Consider the following 22,725-nt stretch of genomic DNA (forward strand, 5'->3'; position numbering starts at 1 on the left):
GCTGTTAATCTCTCACTTGATATCATCAGGAGTTTTTTTTTTTTCTGAGGTGTGTTTCTTGTAGACAGCAGATATATGGGTCTTTTTTTTCTTATACAGTCTGTTACCATATGTCTTTTGATTGGGGCATTTAATCCATTTACATTTAAAGTTATTATTGATAGGTATTTATTTGTCACCATTTTTACTCTATACCCCTGTGTTTCTTCTTTGCTTCCTATTTCATTTTCTTTCTTTCTTTCTTTCTTTCTTTCTTTCTTTCTTTCTTTCTTTCTTTCTTTCTTTCTTTCTTTCTTTCTTCTTCTTTTTTTTAAATTTATTTACAGCAGACCCTTTAGTATTTCTTGCATTGCTGGTTTGGTCGTCATAAATTCCCTTAGTCCTTTTTTGTCTGTGAAATTCCTGATTTCACCTTCAATTTTGATTGATAGCCTTTCTGGGTACAGTATTCTTGGATTCAGATCCTTCCTTTGCATGACTTTGTATATTTCATTCCATTCCCTTCTGGCATGATGAGTTACTGTTGAGAAATCAGTTGCTAGTCTGATGGGGGTTCCTTTGTATGTAACTTTCTGTCTCTCTCTGGCCACTTTTCAGATTCTTATTTTGTCGTTGGTGTTTGCCAATTTAATTATAATGTGCCTTGGTGTTGGTCTTTTCAGGTTCATTTTGCTTGGGACTCTGTGAGCTTCTTGGATTTATGTTTTTTTTTTTTTTCTTCCCTATATCAGGAAAGTTTTCTGTCATTATTTCCTGAAACTGGTTTTCTATGCCTTCCTCAGTTTCCTTTCCTTCTGGAACCCCTATTATGCAAATGTTGTTTTGTTTTCTGTTGTCCCAAAGTTCCCTTATGTTCTCCTCCTGCTTTTCTTTTCTTTTTTTTTTTTTTCCCCAGAAGCTGCTCTACTTGGGTATTTTTTTCCATTTTGTCTTCTAGCTCACTGATGTGGTCCTCTGCTTCTTCTAGTCTACTCTTGATGCTTTCTATTGTTCTTTAGAGCAGTGATGTCATTTTTCATTTCTTCTTGGTTCTTCCTCATTTCCTCTTGGTTCTTACTCATATTGTCAAATTTGTCTTCCATTATTGTCAGCCACCTTATGACCATTTCTCTGAATTCTTGCTCTGATAGGTTACTTGTCTCTAATTTGTTTACTTTCTTTTATGGTGATGCCTGCTTTTCTTTCATATGCATGCTGTTTCTTTGTCTCCCCATGGTCTCTCCTCTCAAGATGTCTGGTTAAGCAGTTCTCTCTCTCCTGCATTGATTTAAAGGTACAAAATACAACACAACCAGGTACAACACACAAGGCACTGAACAGCGATATATTCTCGATATTAATAACCTCCAATAACGGTGACCACCAGAAAAAAGCAAGTTAGGTAGTAGGAGAGAAAGAAGAGTAAAAAGAAAGAAAAAAAAGAGTGTCAAAATGAAACTGGGAAAAGGAGGAAAAAAAATAAGAGAAACTAGTGTGGGACTAAGAGAGGAAAGAGGAACACACTATACATATGGGGAGGAAACTCCAATAGAACAACTATTAATCACAGCAAATGCCAGCAACAAGTATCTGGAGATTAATACAATGTAAAACACCAGCTAATATCAAGCGAGGAAAGGGAAAACAGAAGTAAAAAACAAACTAAAACACAGCAAAGAAAAACATACAATCAAACAAAAAGAATAAGGAAAACAATCTCACAAAAAAGCATAAAACTTAGATATAGTTAACATTCAAACAAACAACTACCAAAGGACAGAGAGAAAAACAATTTTCTTATTTATTTCTTTATTTATTTTTAGTTAGGACAGAGAAAAGAGAGGTGTGTATGGACTTGGAGCAGGGGGTTGGAAATTAGATATATATAAGTAGGGTGAAATTTTATCAGGGGGTAAACAGGAAGAATAGGAAAAATCTAGAGCAGGAAAGGGTTAAGATAAGCAGGACACCAAAAGGGGAAAGGTTAGGAAGACAGTGATGGCATAAAGGTAGAGTTGAAATAGAATAAAGCGTTGGTGAAGGAAAGGTGAAAATAGACTGCAGAACACTAATCCCAAAGTAAAATAAAGAGCAAATAAAATGATACTTTAAAAAATAAAAATAAAAAACCAAAAGTAAATAAAATAAAAAGGTAAAATAGTAGTAGTAATGCTGATTACAAATAAAATGTAATGATTAAAAAGGTAAAATCAAGTGAGGAAAAAAGAAAAAAATAGTTTAAGTAAATGATGCAAATAATGCAAATAAAAACAAAAATTTAAAAATGTGCAGTATTAAACGTCATTCACTTCTTCTATCTTTCTGTTTGGTATGCCTGTTTCCCAGTCTGGACAATATTGCAGTTCCCTGCGTTTCACTGCTCCTCAGTCTTGTAATCCAGTCCTGATTTTTAAGCAGGCAGTGTCATAATTTCTGGTGTTCCTATATTTTTTTATTACACTAGGGTCAATTTGTGATTTAGCCTCTGGGTGGCAGTGTTTCTTGGTTGACTTCCAGGACTAAGGCTTTTCTTGCTTTTTTTTTCTCAACTGGTTTGCGGAGACTGGCGGGCAAGTCTAAGCAAACTGCACACCTCTGAAACTCGCAGGCTATTCCTCCACGTCAGATCAAAATGGGTTGCTCTTTAGAGATCCCCCGTTAGCAGCTCTTAGGAAACCCTTCCACAGTCACGGATTACACCAGCCCAACAGCCTGGAGCTTCTCCAGGCAAACACCTCCTTGGTCCTCCAGCTTCAGCAGTGCGCAGTGCGGGTGTTTGTCTTCTGCAGGGACTAGAGCCTCACCCTGTCCCAGTGAAATCTGACCTTTCTGTGGTGGAGTGGAGAGCTCCTTTGAGTCCAAGCATTCGCGCCACCTGAGACTGGTGTTCTGGGGCTCACAGCTGCTCGGCAGTTGCCACAGCTGTGGATATTCAGGCCTCTGACAAGATCTGCTTTTCCTTTCAAGTTGGCAAGATTTCCCAGTTCAAGCCCATAGCTCCTGGAGGGGACCCAGTTGCTGTGGGTGCTTCCCTGTCAGGGGAACCCCATCCAGCAGTCCCTCACCTTCTCCTGGAGTTCAGCTGTCCCTTAGCTTGCTAACAAACACTCCCAGTGCAGCCCTCAACTGTTCTTTCTTTCTACTCCGGGACAAGGCCATATTCTGGCACCATTTTCTGCCCCCTCTTCTTTAATATATTTTGAATTAAGTTTTTTATATGAAGACAAACTGTAGTCTAGATTCATTCTTTGAATGCTGCTTTCCAAATTTCCCAGCACCATTTATTAAAAAGGCTTTCCACCCTTCCATTATGTTTTTGGCTTTTTTGAAAATTATTGTGGGCTTATTTCTGGGATCTGAATTCTGTTCCATTGGTCTGTGTATTTGTTTTCCTGCCACTAATATGACGTTTTCATTATTGTTACTTTGTATTATAATTTGGAGTCAGGGAGTGTGATACCTGCAGCTTAGTTCAATTTTCTCAAGATTTCTCTGACTATTCAAGATCTTTTATGATTCCACATAAATCAGATGTTTTTTAAATTATATTTTTTTAAAGTCATTGAAATTTTTATGAAAATTGCATTAAATCTGTATGTTTCTTTCTGTAATATGAACACTTTAATTATGTTGATTATTTTAACCCATGAACATGAAAAATATTTCCATTTCATTGTGTATTTTTCAATCTCTTTAAATAAAATAAACACATAAATAAATAATGCTTTGTAGTTTTCAGATAAGTTTGTTACTCTTAGGAATGTTATTCTTTTGTTGCAATTGCAAAAGTAATTATCTTTTTATTTTTTCTGAAATGTCATTGTTAGTATAGGAATGCAGTTACTTTTTACACATTTATTTTGTACCCTGAAAATGTATAGTATTTGTTTCTAATAACTTTGCCATAAAGTCTTTAGGGTTTTTTATGTACATAATCATATCATTTGCAAAGAGTTAAAATGAAGAGTTTTACTTCTTCATTCCCTATTTGAATGCATTTTCTTTCTTTTTTTTACCGGATTGCTCTGGCTAGAACTTCCAGTGTTATGTTGAATAGAGGTGGTGAGAATGGGCGTCCTTGTTTTGTTCTTAATCTTAGAGGAAAAGTTTTCAGTTTTTCACCATTGAGTATGATATTAGCTGAGGGTTTGTCATATATAGCCTTTATAATGTTGAGGTATTTTTTCTATATCCATTTTATTTTTTGTACATACATGTATGCTGTATATTATCAAATGGGTTTTCTGTATCTGTTGATAAGATCATATGATTTTATTCTGCATTTTGTTAATATTTTCAAAGAACTACCTCATTGATGCATTAATTTCTTGTATAGTATTTTTGTTTTCTATTTCATTCAATTCTGCTCTAACTTTTATTTCCTTATGCTAACTTTGGACTACTTTTGTTAATCTTTTTCTAATTCTTTAAGATGTAATGATGGGATGTTTAATGAGATTGTTTCTTTTTTCTTAGATAGGCCTATAACGATTTAAACATCTCTATTACTGCTTTTGCTGCATCACAAAAGTTTTTGTTTTTTTTAAATATATTTTATTGATTTTTTTTACAGAGAGGAAGTTTTTTACAGGGAGAGAGATAGAGAGCTAGAAACGTCGAGAGAGAAACATTGACCAGCTGCCTCCTGCACACCCCCCACCGGGGATGTGCCCGCAACCAAGGTACATGCCCTTGACCAGAATCAAACCCGGGACCTTTCAGTCCACAGACCGATGCTCTATCACTGAGCCAAACCGGTTTCAGCTGCATCACAAAAGTTTTAATATGTCATATTGTCATTCTCATTTTTTTCTATGTATCTGTTTTGGTTTTTTTCAAAATGTATTATTTATTGAATTATCATCATTTACTCTGCCTTTACCCAATGCTATTGTACATCCTCACACCCCCTTTCCCTTTGATAATCACCAAATTGTTGTCCATGTAAGAGTTTTGTGGGGATTTCTTTTGCTCAATTCTTTGACCTTTATCACCTGGTTTTCCAACCCATTCCTTCTGACAGCTGTCTGTATTTATGAGTCTGTTTTTATTTTGTTACTTTACTTTGTTCATTAGATTCTACATATAAGTGAAGTCATATGGTATTTGTCTTTCTATGACTTGCTTATTTCACTTAGCATAATACTCCGCTGGTCCATCTATGCTGTTGCAAAAGATAAGACCTCCTTTTATTTTATGCATTCCACTGTTTAAATGCATCACAGCCTTTTTATCTATTCATTTACTGATGGTCACTTGGGCTGCTTTCAAATCTTGACTATTGCAAATAACTCTCAAATGAACTCTCAAATGAACTATTCTTTGGGATTAGTATTTAGGTTTCTTTGGATATTCCCAGGAGTGCAATCACTGAATCATAAGGCAGTTCCAGTTTTAATTTTCTAAGGGACATCCATACTGTTTTCCATAGTGGTTGTACAAATCTGAATTTCCTCCAACTGCATGAGGGACCTTTTTTCTTTGCTAACCCTTATTGTTTGTTGGTTTATTGACAATAGCTATTCTGATAGGTGTGTGGTGATATGTCATTGTGGTTTTAATTTGCATTTCTGTCATGATTATTGACGTGGAGCATCTTTTCATATGTTTATTTGCCATCTGTAGGTCTTCTCTTGAGAAGTGTCTATTCAGGTCCTTTCCCCATTTTTAAGATGGGAGTGTTTATTGTTTGGTGTTCAGTTGTATAAATTCTTTATAAATTTTGGATATTAACCCTTATTAGATGTATCATTGGTGATTATGTTCTTCCATTCAATGAGTTGTCTTTATATTTTGTAGGTGGTTTTGATTACTATGGCTTTGTGGTATAGTTTGATATTTCATAGTGTAATTTCTCCAACTTTGTGCTTCTTTCTCCAGAACGCTATTGCTATCCCAGGTTGTTTATGGTTTCATATAAATTTCTGGAATATTTTTTTCTACTTTTATAGCTGTGTCATTGGTGCCTTGATAGGATTTGTGTCGAGTCTACAAATTGCTTTAGGTAGTATGGAAATTTTAATGATATTTATTCCCATCTATGAACACAGTATATGCTTTCACTCTTTTTATTTTATTTTTTATGGATAATATTATTTCTTCTTATATTGTATTTATTAAATTTATTGGGGTGACATTGGTTAATAGGATCATACAGGTTTCAGGTATAGATTTTTATGTTTCAAGATCTGTATATTATACTGTGTGTTCACAACCCAAAGTAAAATAATCTTCTATCATCATATATAGGCCCCCCTTATCCTACTATCTTACCTCTGGCAACCACCACACTGCTGTTTGTGTTCCCAAGTTTCAGTTCTATATCCCACATTGAGTGAAAACATATGGGTATTAGCTTTTTCTGATTGACTTATTTCTCTTAGCATAATGTTCTCAAGGCCTATCCATGTTGTTGCAAATAGCAGTATTTTATCTTTTCTTATAGCTAAGTAGTATTCCATTGTGTGTATATATATATATATATATATATATATACATATATATATATATATATATACATACTACATCTTCTTAACCCAATCTTTTCACAGGACACTTTGGTTGTTTCCATGTATTAGCCATTGTGAATAATATGGCAATGACATAGGGGTACATATATATTTGTGAATACATGTTTTTGAGTATTTTTGGTATATATCCAGGAGAGGGATTGCTGGGTCATTTGGTAGCTCTATTCTTTTTAAAATATGTTTTATTGACTTTTACAGAGAGGAAGGGAGAGGGATAGAGAGTTAGAAACATTGATGAGAGAGAAACATTCATCAGTTTTCTCCTGCACACTCCCTATTGGGGATCGAGCCTGCAACCAAGGTACATGCCCTTGACCCGAATTGAACCCAGAATCCTTCTTCATTCTGAGGCTGACACTCTATCCACTGAGCCAAACCAGTTAGGGCCAGTAGCTCTATTCTTAATTTTTTTTGAGGAATTCTCAGACTGCTTCCCATAATGGCTGTACCAGTCTATATTTCTACCAGCAGTGAAGGAGGATTTCCTTTTCTCCACAACCTCTCCAACACATGTTATTGCTTATTGTGTTGATAATCACCATTCTAACAAGTGTGAGGTGGTATCTCATTGCAGTGTTGATTTACATTTCCCTATTGCTAGTGAGTGTGAACATCTTTTCATATACTTATTGGCTGTTCATATGACTTCTTGGGAGAGGTCCTCTGTCCATTTCTTAATTGGGTTGTTTGTTTGGTGTTGAGTTGCATAAGTTGCTTATATATTTTGGATATTAAACCTTTGTTGGAGCTACTGTTTGCAAATACCACCTCCCAGTAGGTTGGCTGCATCTTTGTTTTGTTGTCAGTTTCTTTTGCTATTTAAAAGCTTTTTAAATTTGATATAGTCCCATTCATTTATTTTTGCCTTGACTCCCCTTGCCTTTGATTCATAAAACGTTCTCTATGACCAAGGTCCATAAATTCAGTATCTATGGTTTCTTTTATGAAATTTATTGTTTCAGATCTTATATTTTGGTCTTTGATTCATATTAAATTAATTTTTGTATATGGGGACAAAAATCCAGTTTCATTCTTTTGCACATGGCTTTTCAATTTTCCCAGTGTCATTTATTGAAGAGGCTTTCTTTACTCCATTGTGTGTTTCTGGCTCCCTTGTTAAATATTCTTTGCCCATACATATGTGGCTTTATATCTGGTCTCTCAATTATATTCCATTGATCAGTGTATCTGTTTTTCTGCCAATACCATGCCTTTTTGATTACTGTAGTACTTTAGTATAGTTTTAAGTCATGTAGTATTCTTTGTCCTTTTTCCTCAGGATTGCTTTAGCTATTCTGGGTTTTCTGCAGTCCCACACAAATCTGATTATTTTAATATATTTCTTTAAATATGATATTTGAATTTGATGTGAATTGCATTAAATATGTATATTGCTTTGGGTAATATGTCCCAAAGCAATATACATATTTAATGCAATTAACTATGTTGGTTCTTCTAATCCATGATCATGGGTTATTTTTCCATTTTATTGTCTTTTTCAATCTTTTTAATAATGCCTTGTAGTTTTCAGTATATAGGTCTTTCATGTTCTTTATTAAGTTTATATAAAAAATCCTAAGTATTAAGTTTTATATATAAAATCCTAGGTATTTTATTCTTTTGTTTGCAATTGTGAAATCAATTGTTTTTGTCCCATTTATTTTTCTGAAGTTTTGTTATTAGTATATAGCAAGGCTTTGGATTTTTGTACATTTGATTTTGTATCTTGCAACTTCACTGTATTTGCTTATTGTTTTTAATATTTTTTGGGGGGAGTCTTTAGGGTTTCCAATGTACTGAATCAATGTTTAACTTATTCAGTTTTTTTCTTCAGTGTATTTAAATTTTTCAAGTACAGGTTTTTATACCCTTAATGAAGTTTATTCCTAGAGGTTTTTTGAAAATGTTATCATAAATGCAGGTTGTTCTCTTAGTTTCTTTTTGTTGTAGTTCATTATTGAAGTATAAAAATTCAACCTATTTATTTTTTTAAAAAATATATCTTTATTGTTCAGATTATTACAGTTGTTCCTCTTTCCCCCTCCCCCCCATAGCTCCCCTTCACCAGGTTCCCACGCCACCCTCTGCTCTTACCTCCTTTCACTGTCCTCATCCATAGGTGTATGATTTTTGTCTAGTCTCTTCCCACACCCCCACTCCCCTTTCACCTGAGAATTGTCAGTCCATTCCCTTTCTATGCCCCTGATTTTATTATATTCACCAGTTTATTCTGTTCATCAGATTTGTTATTCACTTGTTGATAGCTATGTATTTGTTGTTCATAATTTTTATCTTTACCTTTTTCTACTTCTTCCAATTCTTACAGAATACGCTTCAGCATTTCATATAATACTGGTTTGGTGTTGATGAACTCCTTTAGCATTTTCTTATCTGTGAAGCTCTTTATCTGACCTTCAATTCTGAATGATAGCTTTGCTGGGTATAGTAATCTTGGTTGTAAGTTCTTGCTATTCATCACTTTGAATATTTCTTGCCACTCCTTTCTGGCCTGCATAGTTTCTGTTGAGAAATCAGCTGACAGTCATATGGGTACTCCCTTGTAGGTAACTAACTATTTTTCTCTTGTTGCTTTTAGTATTCTTTCTTTGTCTTTTGCTCCTGGCATTTTAATTACAACGTGTCTTGGTGTGGTCTACTTTGGTTTTCTTTAGTCTTCTTTAGATTCCTTTGGTTTGGGGTTCTCTGCACTTCCTGGACTTGTAAGTCTATTTCTTTCACCAGGTAGGGGAAGTTTTCTGTCATTATTTCTTCAAATGGGTTTTTAATAGCTTGCTCTCTCTCTTCTTCTGGAGCTCCCAGAATTCAGATGTTGGTCCCCTTGAAGTTGTCCCAGAAGCTTCTTACACTATCTTCATATTTTTGAATTCTTTTTTCTTTTCCAGTTGGGTGTTTTTTCCTTCTTCATATTTCAAATATTTGACTTGATTCTTGTGATCCTCTTGTCTGCTGTTGGATCTCTGTATATTATTCTCTATTTCAGTCAATGTATGCTTAATTTCTAGTTGGTCCTTTTTAATATCCTCGAGGGACTCACTAAATTTATCAGCAGTTTCTAGAAAATTCTTGAAAAACCTTATAACCATGGTTCTGAACTCTATATCCAGTCATTTGCTTTCCTCCATTTCTGTCATTTGTGACTTGTTTCTTTGTCTCCTCAATTTGGCTGCTTCCCTGTGTTGATAGAGTGGCTTTGTTTGCTAGGTGTCCTATAGGGCCCAGTGGCTCAGCTTCCCCAATTACCTGAGGTGGACACTCCTGGTGAACTCCATTGTGGGTTGTGTTCACAGTCTTGTAGTTAAGCCTTGATTGTTATTGGTATCACTGGGAGGAATTGACCTCCAGGCCAATTGGCTGTGAGGATCAGTTGTATTTATGATGGGAGAATTTCTATGCTGGAGACACCCTTATGGAGCAGGAAATGCTTCAGTGGAGCTTTGGTGGTCACTGTGTCTGCCCCCATAGTGTGTCCCATATAGATCTGAGGAGTTATAATCTGGATGGTCCCATTCTGACCACTGGGTACACTGGCTCTTGGATCTCCAAGGAGGTGCAAATATAGCTCTGCTTGAGGCCACCCAGCAGGAGCTATGGAGAGATCTGAACATTCTTCTACTTTGTTTGGGTTTTGGAGGTGCCCATATGAGGCCCATCTGTGAAGCAATGCAAGCTGCTGTAGAGCCTTGGGACTTCTTTTGGAAGTTCTAGGGCTCTCTGATCCAGCTGCAGGTTTTTGTTTTGTTTTGTTTTGTTTTGTTTTAGGTAATTTTAGATTTCAAAGGGCCAGTCCATTCATATGCAAAATCCCCTGGGCACAGCTCAGGTGGGGTTGTAAATTGGGTGGGGCGGCATCTCAGTGAATCAACAGGGTGGAGCAAACAGCAATGGCTGACATTCAGCCCTGCCCTAAGAGGCCCCCTGGGTCTCAGTGTCCTGTAGTAATCACTGCAAGCACCTCTAAGAAAAAACTGCCCTCGTGTTCCAGCCCGATGCCAAACAGTCCAGTTTCTCCCCATATGAAATTGGGTCCCCAGAGTCTTGCCCAGAACTGGAGTTCAGAGCAGTCAGGAGCTTGTGTCTCCCTCCTGATTGAAAAACAACCACATCCTCTGTTGCAAGCCCTTTCCATGAGCGTGCCCCCATACCTCCGCACTTTACTTCCATACCTCCTCTGAGTCTCAGTATGCTTTTCTCTTCTTTTCTAGCTGTAGAATTTCCACTCAGCCAGCCTTTCTGTGGTTTAGGATGATGTTTATTGTGTCTTTTAGTTGTAGTTTTGAAGTGATTGTGAGAAGCAGCAAGTTCAGGTGCTTACCCATGCCACCATCTTGGTTTTCCCAACCTATTTCTGGATACTTACTTAGTGTCCTGTTAATTTATTGAATTCTTTTCAGTTCTAGTATATTTTTGGTGGAATCTAGGTTATCTGTATACATTATTATGTCTTCTGCAAATGACAGTTTTACTTCTTCCTTTCCAATTTGGATTCATCTTGTCTGATTGCTGTGGAAAGGAATTCCTATTCTATGTTGAATAAGAGTGCTGAAAGTGAACATTCCTGCCATGTTCTTAATTTTAAGGAAAATACTTTTAGTTTTTACCAACTGAGTTTTTGTGTTCTCATTTTCATTGGTTTTAGGTTAACTTCTGATTATGTCCTTGATCTCCTTGTGAACACATTCATTGTTTAGTAACATGTTATTTAGTCTCCACATCTTTGTTTTTCAGTTTTATTTTTCTTGTGATTGATTTCTACTTTCATACCATCAGGTCAGAGAAGGTGCTTGATATTATTTCAATCTTCTTAAATTTATTGAGACTTTCTTTTTCCCCTAATTTGTGGTCTATACAACAAAATATTCCATGTTTCCTTGAGACAGTGGTTGGCAAACTCATTAGTCAACAGAGCCAAATATCAACAGTACAATGATTGAAATTTCTTTTGAGAGCCAACTGTTTAAAACTTAAATTTCTTCTAACACCACTTTTTCAAAATGAACTCGCCCAGGCCATGGTATTTTGTGGAAGACTCACACTCAAAGGGCCAAAGAGCAGCATGTGGCTTGCAAGCTGCAGTTAGCCAACCATGGCCTTGAGAGAATATATATTTTGCTGCTTTTGGGTGAAATGCTCTGAAGATATATATTAAATCTACCTGATCTAATGTGCCATTGAAAGTTGCTATTTCCTCAATGATTTTTCTGTCTGAATGATCCATCCATTGATGTCAATGAGTTGTTAAAATCACCTCCCATAACTATGTTACTCCCAATCTCCCTCTTTATGTTCATAAATATTTACTTTATATATTTAGATGCTTCTGTGTTTGGTGTATAAAGATTTACAAAGCGTATATCCTCTTGTTGGATTGATACCTTTATCATTATGTAATATCCTTCTCTATCTATTACTATAGAATTTGTTTTAAAGTTTATTTTTTTCAGATATAAGTATTGTGACCACAGATTTTGCTGTTGTTTCCATTTGTATGAAGTATCTTTTCCCATTATATTATTTTTAGTCTGTATGAATCTCTCCTTCTGAGGTGTGTCTCTGATAGACAGCATATATATGGATCCTATGTTCTTATCTATTTAGCTAATCTATGTCCTTTTAAAATTTATTTATCTTTATTGTTGAAAGCATCACAAACATCCACTCTTTTACTATTGACCACCTCTACTCCATACCCTATGTCTTTTCATTGGAGAATTTAAGCCATTTACATTTAAAGTGATTAGTGATAGTCATGTAATTATTGCTATTGATTTGGTGGTAACAAACTCCTTTAGCTTTTTCTTGTCTTCAAAGCTTATTATTTTTTCTTCAATGTTAAATGTTAGTCTTGCTATTTAAGATAGTTTTGGTTTAAGTCCTTGATTTTTCATCACTTTGAATGTTTCTTTCCAATTCTTTCTGGTCTAAAATATTTCTTTTGAGAAATCATCTAATAGTCTTATGGGAGCTTCCTTGTAGATAATTAACGGTTTTTCTCTTGTTGCTTTTATGATTCTCTCTTTGTCTTTAACCTTTGCCATTTTAATTAAGATTTGTCTGGGTGTATGACTTTTGTGGTTATGATTTTTGGGCTCTGTGCACTTCCTGGACTAGTGTGTCATTTCTTTCACCAGTTAGGGAATTTATCAGTCATTATTTTCTCAGATAGGTTATCAATTCTTTGCTTGTTCTATTTTCCTTCTGGTACCCTTATGATGTGGATTGTGTTACACTTCATGTTTTTCCAAAGGTTCCTTAAACTATCCTCATTTATTTTATTTTTATTTTAGAGAAGAAGGGAGAGAGAGAAAGATATAGAAACATCAATGAGACAGAAATATCAACATTGATCAGCTGCCTCCTGAAATGCCTCATGCTGGAGATTGAGCCACAACCTTGGCAGGTGCCCTGACTGGGAATCGAACTGGTGACCTCCTGGTGAATGGGTCAATGCTCAACCACTGAGCAACACTGGCCAGACTCCTCCTTTTCAATTTAATTTTCTTTTTGCTTCACTGTTTGGGTGTGTTTTTCTACCATGTCTTCCCAATCATTGATTCTGTCCTCTGCTTCATATGACCTAGTGTTTATACCTAGTAGTGTGTTCTTCATTTCAGATATTATATTTTTCCTGTTTGGTTATTTTTTTATGGTATATATGTCCTTTTTCTGCTGCTATAGTATCAAATTCCTTGAGCATCTTTATAACTATTCTTTGACCTCTATATCTGGAAATTGTTTACCTCCATTTCATTTAGCTCTTTTTCTGGAGATTTTTCCTTTTCTTTTATTTGAGGCATGTTTCTTTCTCTCCCCATTTTGGCTACCTCTTTGTGTTGGTTTCTATGTATAGGTAGATCTGCTGTGAGTCCTAGTTTTTGTGGGGCAGTCTCCTCGTTCACCTGCTCTGGGTACTGCAGGAATGTCCCTAGTGTGACTTATGTGGGGCCTCCTATTGTAATTGAGTCATGATGTTATTGACTTATTTGTGTGTGAGGTCAATCCTCAGGCTGTCTCACTGTGAGGATCAACCCCAACCACAGTGTATGAACAGCTGTGAAGGTGTTGACCACACAAAGTAGAATTTGCTTCAGCGAGGTCAGGCACCTGCTGAGATCTCCCTTTGGATATGCCATTTGTGAAGCTATTTGGTTCCTGCTCTGATATCTCAAGTTGTCTACTGGTGATGTTGGTCCTAGAGCTTCTTGGGATGGACCCTGGTGAAGGCCAAAGTCAGATGCTTCCTGTGACTGGCCCTGAGCAACATTTTTAGAGATACAAAGTGAATAACAGTTTGTGGCAGCCTCTGTTGGACCAAGTGGTACATAGGAAGGAACAAGTTGCACACCAAGGCTTGTTTTTACCAGCACTGGGCCCAAAAGCAGGTCAGCAAAAGTTACGCTAAGATCTGATCTGCCTTTTCCTGCTAGCTGACTGCTAGACTCTGTCACTGAAAGATACTCTGGCAGCACTTGAGTAGCATGAGGTGTGTTATCAGTGATTCAAAGGCAAATGGTGTTCATATCTATACAGGTTCACACTTGATGCCAGTGCTGGGTCTGAGACAACTCAGCAGGAAACACAGGGTATACCAGTTTAGTTGCTACCTACTGGATGCTCACACACATTTATGGTGGGGTAAGGTCTAAGAGAGTCATCAAGGTAAGGCCATCAGAATTTACCATGCCCAAGTAGACCAACATTTGGCTGTGTGGATGGAGGATTCTGCATTGCTGGGGCATGCTAGGGACGTTTCCCACATCCTAGAGCCACACAATTCACTAGTTCTAGATTCTGCCAAGAGCCTGATCTCAGCATGGCAGAGCTGCAGGGAGTTGGGAGAGTGGGAATTGCTGGTAAGTCTTGGAAAACTGTGGGGGGAATGACACCGAACCCTAAGCCATACATCTAAGTTTTTCCTGGTTTCTGTCCAGAGCATGATAGGGTAGAGCCATCAAGAGTCAAGAGAATGGGGCTGCAGGATCCTGGAGAGTGAACTATGGGAACCTCATGAATGTGGCTAGTAGCTCACCAATGGGAGGCACCAGTCAGTTTAATAGGAATAAGGTGAATAGTTTCCACTCCAAAGCCACCCAATTCAGTCACTGACATCCCTGCTTCTCCCCAAAAATATACACCCATGCCAGGCAGCTGATTCCTCAATAGGGCATAATGTCTGCATGGTGGGGAAAGTGGGAGTCCAAAGGGTGGGGCTATTGCTTTCTCTCAGGCTGATGTCCTATAGAGAAAAGTGTTCCCCTAAAAAAATGGCATCTGTGGTTTGGGAGAGTAACTCTGTATGGGCATACCAGCAACTGTTTAGCTTTCTCTCCAGAGCCGCAAAACAGTCTCTCTTCACACAACTCTAATCTTCTCTGTACTCCCTCCATTGGAGCCCAGGGTTAGTGGCTGCAAACAAAATTAGTGTGTTATACCTTTTAGAGTGCATTGTGCCTCTAGGATACTCTCATTTTTCCCTACCAAACAGAATCCCTGTCTTTGATACTCTGGGCTGAAGATCCTGGTATGGGGTTGAAACCTCACACTCCTAGGGGAACTTTTGCAGCTGAAATATCCCTTTTGAATTACATTTACTGCCTATGTGAGCCAGGCTAGCCATTTTTTTTTTTCATCTCTGCCCTTTGTACCAGTCTTGATGTGACTTTTTCTTTATATCCTTGGTTATAAGACTTCTCTTCCGCTAGTCTTCAGTTGGTTATTCAAGATGGTTGCTCTGTATTTTAGTTTTAATTCAAGTTTAGTCCTGGGAGGATGTGAGCATAACATCAATGTTCTCAGCCACCATCTTGGATCCCTTTCTCTCTCTCTCTCTCTCTCTCTCTCTCTCTCTCTCTCTCTCTCTCTCTCTCTCTCTCTCTCTCTCGCCCTTTATTTCTTCTTTGACTTAGTCATTTTTCAGTAGCATGTTGTTTAATCTCCACATAGTTCCTGTTGTTTTTTAACTCACTTTTTTAGTTGATTTTTAATTTCAAAGTGTGGTTAGATAATATGCTTGGTATGGTTTCAATTGTCTTAAGTTTGTTGATGCTAGTTTTATGTCCCAACATATGGTCTGTCTTTGAGAATGTTTCATGTGCACTGGATAAAAATGTATAATCTGATGTTCTGGGATGAAAGGCTTTGTGATTGTAAATTATGTCTATTTGGTCTAATGTGTCATTTAAGGTCAATATTTACTTTCTGCTTGGATTATCTATAGCTGTCAATGCGGTATTTAGGTTCTCTACCCTGATTGTGTTTTTGTCAGTCTCTCTCTTTACTTCTGCTAGTAGTTGCTTTATATATTTGGGTACTCCCTGATTGGGTGCATATGTATAAAGAAGTGCTACATCTTCTTGGTATAGTGTCCCCTTTATCATTATAAAATATCCATATTTTCTTTTATTAGTTTTGTTACCTTAAACTCTATTTTGTTAGATACAAGTGGTTACAACTGCTTTTCTGGATTCATTCCCTTGGGGAATCATTTTCCATCCTTTCATTTTGAGCCTATATTTGTATTTGAAGTTTAGATGTGTCTTCTGAAAGTAGAATATGGCTGGGTTTTGTTTTTTGATCCAGTTTGCTACTCTGTACCTTTTTGTAGGTGAATTCAGTCCATTTACATTTAGAGTGTTTATTGATGTAGAAGGCCATTTTATGTTTTGTTTTCTGGTAGCTCTGTTCTTTTAAATATATATATATATATATATATATATATATATATATATATATATATATATATATATATTTTTTTTTTACAGAGAGGAAGAGAGAGGGATAGAGAATTAGAAACATTGATGAGAGAGAATCATCAATCAGCTGCCTCTTACACACCCCTACTGGGGATGTGCCCGCAACCAAGGTACATGCCCTTGACCGGAATCAAACCTGGGACCTTTCAGTCCACAGGCCGACGCTCTAAACACTGAGCCAAACCGGTTTTGGCCACCCATTGGTTCTTTACCTTTGTGTTTCTGTCTGTTGTTTTAGTTTGGTGATATTCCATACTTCTTTCCTTTGTTTCCTCTTTGTGTGTGTGTGTGTGTGTGTGTGTGTGTGTGTGTGTGTGAGAGAGAGAGAGAAAGAGAGAGAGAGAGAGAGAGAGAGAGAGAGAGAGAGAGAGAGAGAGAGAACCATCGGTTTATGAAAAAGAAAGTTTTATATATACAGTAATTATTTTTATTTTTAATGCATCTATTCTCCATCCCCTTTGCAAATTCAGATCTTTACTGCTTCCTCTTTTAGGTTTTTGTTGTCACAAAAGATTTATGCTATGAGTTTGTTGTTGATCTTACTCAGAGTTTTGTGACCTTTAGTCTTTGTTTCAGGTATAATAACCCCCTTGAGTATTTCCTGCAATTAAAGTCTTCTGGTGGTAAATTCCTTTAGCTTTTATATGTCTGGGAAAGTCTTTATTTATCCTTTGTATCTAATGAATAACTTTGCTAGATGTATTATTCTTGGCTGGTAATTTTCCTCTTTCAGTAATTTGAATTTTTGATTGCATTCTCTTTAGGTTTGTAGAGTTTCTGCTGAGAAGTCCTATGGTAACCAAATGGTATTTCCTTTATAGATTACTTTCTTCTTCTCTGGCTGCCTTGATATATCTTTATCATTAATTCTTAACAGTTTTAATAAAATATGCCTTGGAGATAGCCTCTTTGGATTTAGGTAACTAGGTGTTCTGTTTGCTTCTTGGATTTGAGGACGTAGCTCTTTATCCATAGGTTTTGGAAGTTTTCATCAACTATTTGAATAGGATCTGAGTCCCATTCTCTTCCTCTTCTTCTGCTGGTATGCCTATTATTGTTATATTGCTCTTTCTGTTGGAATCAGATAGTTCTCATAGAGTTATTTCATTTTTTTTATGATCAAGTCTTTTTCTTTCATTTGTATCATTTCATTTACTCACTAGTTCATTCTCTATCTCTTTTATTGAGTCCTTAATCTCCAGAATTTCTTTTAAAAATATATATTTTATTGATTTTTTTACAGAGAGGAAGGGAGAGGGATAGAGAGTTAGAAACATCGATGAGAGAGAAACATCGGCCAGCTGCCTCTTACACACGCCCTGCTGGGGATGTGCCTGCAACTAAGGTACGTGCCCTTGACCAGAATCGAACCTGGGACCTTTCAGTCCATAGGCCGACGCTCTATCCTCTGAGCCAAACCAGTTTTGGCTATCTCCAGAATTTCTATTTTGTTTGTTCTTAAAGATTCAATCTCTTTGGGAAAAGTACTCATTTTGTTTGTTGGTTTTGTTTCTGAGTTCATTAAACTGCCTACTGTATTTTCTTGCGTCTCATTGCTTTTTTCAGAACTGCAATCTAGAGTTCCTTGTCCTTTAAATAACATATTTCCATATTTTCATATTTATTTTCTGGAGATTTTTCACTTTATTTCTGAGCTATCTTTCTACTTTGGTTGTTCATAGTATTTGATGGATCTTAACTATGTCTAGGCATCTACGTATGCATGACATTTCTCTATAGATTGATAAAAAGTCTTTCTATTGTTTTTCAGTAGGTGGTGCTGAATCACACATTTTTAGTTCTCTTTCACTGCTCTGGGTTTTCAGGTCTCCTCAGGGTGGTAGAAAATGAACTTGTCCCTGTGTTCAGGTCACCTCTGACTCAGAGAATTAACCACATAGGTGAGTGTGGTGGGCAATGGGTTTCCAAATCTGTGATATCCAAGTGCTGTGACCTTCAGCCAGATGTTGCTAGCAGTCCAGCTTTGAAGGTAGGGCTGAGGTGAGCTGAGGGAAGTTGGTTGCTTTCTTTGTTGCTTTGCTCTCCAAGTAATGGTGGCTAGCTAACCGACCTCTGAGGCATCCTTTCTGTGTCTCCACCCAACCCTGTGATTAATTGCAGAATGTGCCTATTGCTTAGGATAAAAGTATTTCAATAGTACCAGTTCTTGGTTTGCAGATAATGTGCTCTGCAACCTGACACTCACAGCTACAGCTTCTTCAGAGGCCTGCTTCTAGCTCTGGGAGCTTGAGAAGAGGGGAGATCTAGGAGGATAAGTTGGGATAGCCTGGCTCTGTGGCTTTGTTTATCTGTCTGGAATTATTATGCAACCATGGCCACACCTCTGTGCTTTGTCCCTGCCCAGGTTGCTGGGATCAGCTTCAGGCAGTACTGCCCACTTCTACAGGAATGCTCATTCTATCTGTTTGCTCCTTCTGGCTGAAGGAAGTGCCAGTGGCAACCTGATTCCTCCCTTCAGGGCTGAGCCCCACCTTGAGCCCCAAGCTGCACATCACTAGCACTGTCTCACCTCTTCTCTCTTTCTACCTCTTTGTTCACTCCTACTTGCCCATCCTCAGATATTTCAATGAGTAGATATCTCAGATTTGGTTGTGCATTGAGCAAGAAATTCTTTATCGAATTATTGCTGTTCAAATTGTTGAAACTTCAAAGGAAGTTAACAAGGTGACCTCTCATGCTGCCATTCCTCTGATGTCACTCTCTAGAGTTACTTACTTATTGATTCATTAAGAGATCCTAAACCCTGGCCAGTTTGGCTCAGGGGATAGAGTGTCGGCCTATAGACTGAAGGGTCCCAGGTTCAATTCTGGTCAAGGGCATGTACCTTGGTTGCGGGCACAACCCCAGTAGGGGGCGTGCAGGAGGCAGCTGATTGATGTTTCTTTCTCACTGATGTTTCTAACTTTCTATCCCTCTCCCTTCCTCTCTGTAAAAAATCAATAAAAAATATATATATTTAAAAAGAGATCCTAAGAACTTGGCTCCAGTTTGGTATAATGTGTGTGGTCACATCTCTTCCAGAAGGCTAAGGGAAGCTATTCTTATAACTAAAGCTTCTGGTGGACATTTTTATTCAACTTTTTAAAACATAAATACCCTATATAATAAAAAGGTAATATGCAAATTAACACTCATGCCCTCACAAGATGGTTGCCTATGACCAGGCCGGCAGGGGTTAGCGAGGGACGACCAAATGACTGAACAGCAAGCTGCATGGGGCAACTAGGCCAGCGTAGTGTCTGTGAGGCTTGACTAGGCTGGCAGGCGGGGCAGTTGGGGGCAACCAGGCCAGCAGGTTGGGTAGTTGGGGGTGACCAGGCTGGCAGGTTGGGATTAGGGGTGACCAGGCCAGAAAAGAGGGGCAGTTGGGGGTTACCAGGTCAGCAGGGAGGGGCTGTAAGAGGTTACCAGGCTGGTGTGGGGTGCAGTTAGGGGCAACCAGGCTAGTGGGGTGAGTGCAGTTGGGGGCGACCAGGTTGGCAGGGGGTATAGTTGGGAATTATTAGGCTGGAAGTGGGGGGAGTGAGGGATGACTAGGCTGGCAGGCAGGAAGTAAGGGGTTACCAGGTTGGCAGGGGGGGCAGTAAGGAGCAATAATTCCAGTAGTTAGGAGGCAGTTGGGGGTGACCTGGTTAGCAGCAGGGGTCAATTAGGGGTGATCAGGCCAGCATGCAGAGGCAGTGAGGGGCGATTGGGCTGGTGGGGGGGCAGTAAGAGGTGAGCAGGTGGCAGGGGGCTCAGTTAGGGGAGGCCAGTCCAGTGGGGTGGGTGCACTTGGGGGTGACCAGGCCAACGGGGGCGGGGGGCAGTTGGGATTGATTAGGCTGGCTGTGGGAGTGATGAGGGACAACTAGGCCAGCAGGGGGGCAGTTAAGGGCAATTGGGCCAGTAGGCAGGTGAGCAGTTGGGAACCAGCAGTCCTGGATTGAGAGATGGATGTCCCAGGTTGGAGAGAGTGCAGGCTGGGCTAAGGGACACCCCCCTTTTGTGCATGAATTTTGTGCACTGGGCCTCTAGTATAAGTATAAAATCTAAGGTTAGAATGGACCAGTGACATGGTTACATCTAATAGTTGAAAACTTTCCACAATTTATGAATTTGATAAAAAATGTCAGTATATGCATCTTCATATGATTTTTATATTTCTAGTTTCTTAGACCACATTTAAATTGTGATAGGCATATTGCATTTTATTGTTCTTTGCTTTAGTACACTTCACACATATTGCATTTTAATCAACACTGAGGCAAAACTCTCCACCAGCACAAAGATTATAATTTTCTGAAGTCTCAAATCATGGTTAGCATTTTTTAGCTATAACATTTTCATTAAGGTATGTACATTGCTTCATTTTAGACCTAATGTTATCACACTTATACTACAGTTTTCCATTGTATATAAGTCTTATATAGTTCATCATTTATTGTTAACTTGATTCCCACCTAAATTTCCAAAAGTGTTTAAAATGGCTTACAGGTGTTTAAAATATAAAATAGAAGTTAGAATAGAAACAAACAAACAGAATAACAAAAATGAAATCCAGAGTAAGCTTAATAAAAAATGATGAACTATATAACTCTTACTAGAAGCCCGGTGCACAAAATTCATGCACTGTGAGAGGGTATAGTCCAGGCTGAGGGACCCCATCAGTGCATGTTCAGGGCCAGGGAGGGACCTAAGATGTTGGCCAGCTGGGGAGGGATTGTGGGAGGGCCCCAGGGCATGTTCGCCCATCTCACTCAGTCCAGATAGGCTGGACACCAGCAGCCAGCTAACCTACCAGTTGGAGCATCTGCCCCCTGGTGGTCAGTGCATGTCATAGTAAGTGGTTAAGCAGCCTTAGCATATCATTAGCATATTACACTTTGGATGGGTTGAATGGCCAACCTGAAAACTGGACACTTAGCATATTATGCTTTTATTATATAGGGTATGCAATGGTAAACCAAAAAAACTTTGTGACTTGCACTTGCATTACTACAATGATATCTTTATTGCAAGGGTCTGGAAATAAAACTGCAATACCTTTGAGGTATACCTTTATACATGAGAAAGGCAAAAGAAGTGTGTTGGCATTAAAAAAGATTTCACTTATTATCATACTAATAATAGGGGAATATGCAAATTATCTGGGATACCATCATGTCATGACGGTTCAGCAGGGTTGGTGGGGCTGTGGGGCCATGGGGTAGGACTCCGGGTCTTGCGCGATTTCTTCCTGCCCAGGCAAACTCCCCCACAGACCCACAGCCAAATCCCAATGTGGACCTGGGGTTTACTAAACTTTATTGGAGCTACTCCCCACCCCCACCCCCCATCTCCTGCCCCAGGACAACACTTCCCATAGCAGGGCACCCTGGCAGCCTCCTGATAGTCGGGCGGCCACAGAGAACTGAGGGGGGCAGGAGAGGCATGAAGCCATGGAGGGGTGGGAAAGCCAGAGCCAAGTTCCTTGGGGTCTGAGGAGAGCACCTGACAGGAGCCCAGATTGCAAAGAAGAAAGAGGAAGCGGCCACAGGGAAGTCTCCCAATCCCCCTACTTGGACACTCTACCCAGACCTCTCACCCCCAGGGGGACAGGGAGGCTGACTGGACAGGGAAAAGAACCAGCCTTGGGGGTAGCCACAGTCTGCACCTCTGACTCCCAATCTCTTCCCCCGCCACCCCAACCAGGGGCACCCATAACAATAGCACACCGGCAATGACCCATCAGCGCCCCTGAGGTACCCAGGGCCTGCAACCCACCACTGTTGGGCCCCTTTGCTGGGGCCAGGCATTCCCCCTCCTCCCTATAACTCCAGATCCAGGTGGAGGCAGGCCCAAGTGACCCCTCAGGGTGAGACACCCCCCCCAACAGCAGTGGCACCATCTCTGCAGTGGAAGCACTCTGAACCTCACCAGGGGCCATGGCTAAATCTGCCCTCCTAGTCCATCTTGCCCTGCCCTGGCCCAGCTCCTGCCATGCTCCAGGAGATTGGAGCCCTGCCCTGAGCACGTACAGCTGTGAAATAGTCACATACAAGTTAAAGAATGGTGCCAAGCAGGGAGGTTTGGCAGTTACTCCCCTTTTAGCCTCACTGCCCCCTTAGCATCGCATATTGTCCCCTCAGCCAGGGCCTCCAGAAACAACCACTGCTATAGAGCTGCTGGCCAGAGCCTGCCCCTCTGAGGCCTATGGAACCCTCTGCAAAGCTTCAATAGCTACAGTCCCAGGAAACAATCATGCCCTTTTACCCTAATCAGCACCTGCTACCTGTAAAGGTACCCATGGCTTAAAAATAACAATCCCTTCCCATTTAGACATCACTTACTTGATGGAACATTTCTAGATTTATTAGCTTAGAACCTCCTCATGACAACCCAGTGAGGTAGGTGGAGAAGAGATTACAATTCCCATGTATATGCGTATGTGTTCAGGAATGAAG

The 22,725-nt window shown here is 39.0% G+C and overlaps 1 protein-coding gene across 2 annotated transcripts in view; it reads right to left on the reverse strand.

The window, feature by feature from the left end:
- The window catches only part of LOC118719986 (vascular endothelial growth factor receptor kdr-like), a 241,998-nt gene that overhangs the window by 44,172 nt on the left and 175,101 nt on the right, over nt 1–22,725 (reverse strand). The window lies entirely within an intron of this gene.

The sequence above is a fragment of the Pipistrellus kuhlii genome, unplaced genomic scaffold (genome assembly GCF_014108245.1).
Source record: "Pipistrellus kuhlii isolate mPipKuh1 unplaced genomic scaffold, mPipKuh1.p scaffold_m20_p_16, whole genome shotgun sequence".
Classification (NCBI taxonomy): Eukaryota; Metazoa; Chordata; class Mammalia; order Chiroptera; family Vespertilionidae; genus Pipistrellus; species Pipistrellus kuhlii.